This window comes from Argopecten irradians, chromosome 16 (genome assembly GCF_041381155.1).
Source record: "Argopecten irradians isolate NY chromosome 16, Ai_NY, whole genome shotgun sequence".
In the NCBI taxonomy this organism is placed as follows: domain Eukaryota; kingdom Metazoa; phylum Mollusca; class Bivalvia; order Pectinida; family Pectinidae; genus Argopecten; species Argopecten irradians.
Window position 1 is genome coordinate 21563786 of NC_091149.1, and position 6506 is coordinate 21570291.

Consider the following 6506-nt stretch of genomic DNA (forward strand, 5'->3'; position numbering starts at 1 on the left):
TTTGAATGATTTTCACAGTTTAATGCATTAATAGATAACTGAAGAAAAATAACAGTTCTTGTACATATAAATGCCTCATTTAGTTTTATATGTACTGGAAACAGTCAGTGTTATCTTTCATTTTATTAATCTTTTTTGTGGTAATTTTTTATATATCGTTTTATGAAAATTTATGGAGTGAAATGTTGAATGATAATTTAACAATGTTTTAATAATAAGTGACCTTTCAAGTAAACTTCACATTTAAATACGGTATCTTTATTTTCACAGGTCCAAAAACAGACCGTCTTCTATCTATGAACTTTTCTGTTACACAACGGGCAGATGTTGATTTCTTACATATACATGTATAATATTGTCCATTAAAAAGTTGTGATAAACTGCTAATCTTATCTAACCTTGGTGATAATTGTCACTCTTTTAAAAGAAACCTGATATGTTATACAGTGTTTTTCACGCAGAAAGAACTTTCCTCTAAGACCCGAGAAAGAATAATGCCCTGATCACATTATCGACTGTTTTAGACTTCATGCCAAAGTGATTAAACCAAAGCCCTTTTGAACCCCTAGACTGATCATCTGCTGATTTTATTTTTATCATATATCTCGAACAAATTGATATCAATGATAATGTAGTAATGTCGAGATAACGAAATTACATAGAGGTATAACAGGTAATGTCATCTGCCAAAAAAATCATACAAATATTTCTACATTTTTTGTTATTCAACGGATGAAGTTTATCCGAACTTGTTAAAATATCTTGTTAAAAATTTCATTCCCGGCTTCATTTCGATATCCGGCTATACATAAATATTTACGTTCACTAATGTGTCATTTATATTATTAAAATGAATAGTTGTATCTTTAACAATAGAAAACACTTAAATGGGTGATAACCCAAAGAAAAACAATATACTAATGCCATTCGGTTATACAAAATAGTCGTGGCATAGTTCTGCTATGTTCTTGTTACTGCATTGAAGTCACTATATTTTAATTTCATCGGGTTATGAAAGAAATTTTGCTTGCAAACTGTGATAATCCGCGTAGCGGATTTTCACAAAAATTTGCAAACAAAATTTATCAAAAAGAGATTAATTATTTATTATTGAAGAAAAAAAATATAATTTATTATCAAAAACAGTGAATGCAATGCTTGACTTACTACATATAACAGAATGTAAGAATGAGAGTTATGTAAACCTACTACATTATTGCGTCTCATTAATAAATGGCTAAGTTTGTACCTGTATTTAGGGATTCTGGTTGTTCTTTAGAAGACTTTAGAACTATTCAAGTGAATCTATGGTGTGACCAAGTCGTCTATGGCTAGGGTTATTTAGACAAGAGTCACCTACCTATAGAATACGAATGTGGCGGTAACCATGCCACCACAGATTAGTATGAGTTGGTACAGGATACAGAGTCCTGACCACATTTACAAGGAATAATGGTTTACCCTAACACGTAGCCTTAGCTATTTGTAAGATTTTCAAAAGCAGATTGTCTCCTTCTGGTTTCAAACTTAAACCCTAGAACTAGACTTGTCACAGAGAAAACAAATAAATTATTGAGTAAAATATCAGTGGTGATTTAATCTTCCAGAGGCTGGGGGACAGTCTACTAACCAAGGTATGGGTATGAAATATGACACATACTCAACAGTAGTGCACGTTCGTTATCATACATATTTCCATTTGTGTTATTATTCCCTTCATGTCTTGTCAATACACATTTAAGATGGACAATCTTAGATAGACGCTTAGTTAGCTAAATCTAAAAGTAGAATTAGTTTGAGGGAAATTAGGACATCTGTAAAATATAATTATCAAATACAACCATTCATCATATGATGTAGTTCTTAGATAGACTCTTAGTTAGCTAAATGTAAAAGTAGAATTAGTTTGAGGGAAATTAGGACATCTGTAAAATATAATTATCAAATACAACCATTCATCATATGATGTAGTAAAACTTATTATAATCACAGATTTTAGTCGATCATACCAAGTCCAAAAAGATTTGGACGCTACAAATAAGTATACCGTCCACATATTACAGAATTATCTCCCCTGCGGGTAGGTATCGATTGTTGCATCATTATTTTGTAAACGCAATTCAAGTTTTTTTTCGAAAAGTATGACGTTACACTCTCAAACACATGACGTCACAATCAAAACCTACCCGCAAGGGCAGATAACCCTGTAACATATAAATACAGAATACCATTATTGCAAGAACGTTAACACCTACTGTATAAATGAAATTAATCCAAGTAACCGTATACGTTATGGAGGCAGCAGGCATCAACACTAATCACGATTAAAGTGTGACTTTCGGTATCCACCTCAATTACATTTGCGATAATGGCGTCACAGTATTAATCCACACCTTTATTAGGGGTTAGTATGTCAGCGACCAGATGTTTAATACGTGTGACAAAGTAAGCTGTTCTTATAAATAATTGAAACTTTCAATTAATATTTTGATATGTAATTATCAGTTTTGACAGAATGACGTCGTCGCTATACATACATTAGTACTCACAACCACCCACTGAGATAAAATTAGCACATCTTTACGGAATCAGCACCTTAGTTCTAACGGCAAAATTTAGGTCATTCCCGATACAGGCACCAAAAGTAGTATATGAACAACAGTAAACAATATTCTGCTTCAAAATGATACTGAAAACCAACGAAAACCGAATTACTGCTCATGATTCATAATATGTTCGTTCACACAGCGTTCAAACTGTTCGAGATATTTTCTTCGGTGCATCTACAATCAATGTAAAGATTTCCGATTGGTTACAATGTACATGTTCGTGAGACCTACTGTTTAGGTAGGGAATTGGCTTTTTTTCTGTCCCTGTATACCCAAAAATGTTTAAAAACTGCAAATACAGTGTACGCGATTTAAGACATTGAAAACAATTAGAACATACTTTTACTAAATTGTTTAAAGGGAGTTACATGTATGAAGTATATTAATGGAAGGTTAATAACTTTTGGACATTATAAAATTATCAAACCTATTATCATTTCTAAATATTCTTTTATATAAGTAGTATTTGCTACTTTGAACAGAAATGTCATAAAAGCTACCATTCAAGAAAAATATAAATCATCGAGATAATATACTGTAAAAGCAATGAAGACAAAGCAATATTTTATTTCTAACAACAATAGATTTTATAGCGTAAACTATCAATGTATTTTTTATGATTGACATTTAACATTCTATTTCAACATTGACATACTGCCCTTCTGACCGATGTTACTTTTAGAATAACATGCTGATTTTTTCCATGACGTCAATTGTGATAAACTAATATTTTGCTGTTAATTGTACATAGTGACAGTGATTCCTTGTATCCAATATGTATATTAACAGGTTTTTAACAGCAGCAGGTGTGACTATGGATGCTAGGAGAAGACCAAAGGAGCGAACTAAAGACCTCCGCTTACATGGTTTGGTTTATTAAATTAATAGCATATTAACAACTAGGATCATGTAAGGACGTAACAGGTTTGTTGTTGGAGGAAAGCTGGATTACCCAAAGAAAAAACAACGACCAGCGGCCAGTACCTGGCAACTGCCCCATATGGGATTCGAAGCCACATCCTAGAGGAGGAGGGCAAAAAAATAGGTGATGTTAAAGTCGGAATCGGAAAGACTATGTTAAACCCAAAACAGATTGGCATTAAAATAAAACTGATTTTTTTAAACAATACGTTTATTCCCAGTTTAATCGTACAGCACTCTAAAACTGATTTCAACTTAATTGTAACCAAGTTTGTAATACGTTGGAGTGACGAACGATTTGAGCACTACTGAAGTGGGACATCTCCCTTGTGAGTTAACTAACTGTAAAGACACAAAAATGAATCGTAAGTAAGGAGGCAGTGACTTGACATCAAACTATTTAAAACCTGTTTAAGAATTTATTACTTCTGGATGCTGACAGCGATTTCTGAGAGATTGGTGCACGTATATTCGTTAGTTATGCAATATGTATAGGTAAAAATACAAAGAAAAGAAGAGGTCATTGTCTTGACATCAAACCATTAAAAGCTTGTTTAAGAATTTTACTATTCCTTGATGGTGTCAACGATTTCTTCTGGAGATTGGTGGTTGCGTATTTGAGATATGTATATATATATTTCTTTTCTTAAACATATTTACATTTTTTTTGTATCGTAAACGTGGAAACTTACGCAATGGGGAAATCTAATAACGCGAAGACCATGTAAGGTGGGACAACGCGTAATAATTTGTTATTTTTTGACTAGATGCTTAACATGTCTGATCGTATGTTCATAGCAAAATATCAACGACGAGAAAGGTTTTTACGCGCAAATCACGAAATTAAACTTTCCCGAAAATATCCTCGTTTCTGGGATATATACGATTGTCATTTGAATACTTTGCAAAAGTTAATTATTCTGGCAAGTTTGCAATTATGTCTTGCTATTTAGACAACGTTAAAAGTCATTATCTTGATAATAAACCACAAAAGAATTCATTAATACTTACTAAAATGATCATCTGGAAACCAATATTGGCCAAAGATATGCAGCTATAGCAGTTTTCTTAGATAACATTTTGATCTAAAAAAAAACCACCATTTACATTAACGCATAACAATCTTAATGTGTCGTCTGCAAATTTACACTTGGAAGACAAATATCAGGACACTGATATTATATGTTAATGAGTCTAGGATCATCTGAAGAAAACAGGGCATGCCCCCTTCGGCTGTTCCGTCAAATCAATTTTCTAGAAATTTGTCTTCCGCCCATTGTCAATACTGAAAACCAACGTTCTTCCGCGGCTATTAACTTTCGCGATTTTCATTTAAAAAAACAAGTTCGCGGAGATTCATATTCGCGGATTTAACAATTGAATGATAGTTCCTATCAATATAGATGATGTGGACATTAGTGCACGAAGATAAACTTTCGCGAATTTACTTGGATAGCAAAATTTGTGAAAGTAAATCGCACGCGACTGGAGGATGGTTTACAATAATGGAAAACGAATATAAGTAAAAATTGTCATCATTTCATTTTTCATAATTCATAAAAGATTGTAAATTGTTGTTTATGGAATCTAGAAAAAAGACATTTTAACTTCCCCCGTTTTGATCGTTGTATATTCTAATGTTCAGACGAAGCAAGAACGACTGGAGGCCATGCGCAGGTGACTTAAATCAAAATGAAAACCACGTCTGTTCCGAAGACTTATTTATTCGACAAAGCAGCAGCGATAATCACCATTTGTACGATAATTGACGTTTATTAATGTGAATGTATATCTAATTAACAAATGATATAATATAAAATAACTTCTTTTGCATTTGATGTATGCACAATCAGAACTTCATTCCAAATAGGGTAGTGCCATGGAATTTTTCCGGAACGCAATTAAATTTATTTAACAATTTTATCGTGAAGTAAAATAAGAAGCTCAAACTTTATTTGATAGTGGTAATTGTTGTGTTTTTGTATTGATACACTAATTGAAATAATGATTGCTCAATATCTAAGTAATGATATATCCCTATACCGGATGATGATGTGATATGTTTCATGCGCAGGGCTATTAAAATGTGGTCATGAACTGGAATTTTTAGATTTGTCTGTGAATAGCAACCTCATCTTATATTCGTAGAGAAAAATATTTACAGAAATGATGTGAAGTAACTTTTGTCACTGAAGAAAGAAAATATTAATTAATCTACTCCTGTTTTAAATAGAGAAAATATGTCACTCGTCAGTGGAGTTGCTTCTTAAAGATGTATGTATAACGTGCGCGGTGTGTCGACATGCGACAGGTTCCTGTAAAGCAGAATTCTCTGACATAAAAGATATTGTAACGGCACATGATGTCAAATGGATAGTGACATGACTTTTACCCAGGTGTTCAAAGCACCAATCAGGAATCTTTTTCTACGTCAAATCTAATAAAGACTCGACGAATTAGACCAAAAAAGAGAGATTTTAGTATTGAAAGTCCGAACCTATTCTGTCTCGTTGAAAATAAGTTTGACAGTGTGGTTAATAATTAGATTACGCTATCACTGTTTTCTGTGTATGTTATTGTCATTTTCAAGGTTATCGTCAGGTAAAATTTTATGCCGTCATCTTGTGTTACATACTTCGGTTTGACTAAGTCATTGGACTACCATCATCCTCATATGGACATTTCGTCAACCTGCGTCCAGAATTGAAGCACCACCAAGGGGAGCATTCTTACATGGCGAAATGACGGCACCATACATGTTCGGGGAGTAGAAGAAAAATTAAACTTAAGAATTGTTACGTAAAGTCTGATTTGGATGCCACAAAAAATCTTGTGTATGTGTCACACAGTTAAGCTACGATCCTGCATTGATCTGGTCGGGGAATAGAAATAACAATTAAAACTAAAAAATTTACGTAGCATGTGATACATACCAAGAGACATTCTTGTGTATGTGTTAGGCAGATTAACTAAGAT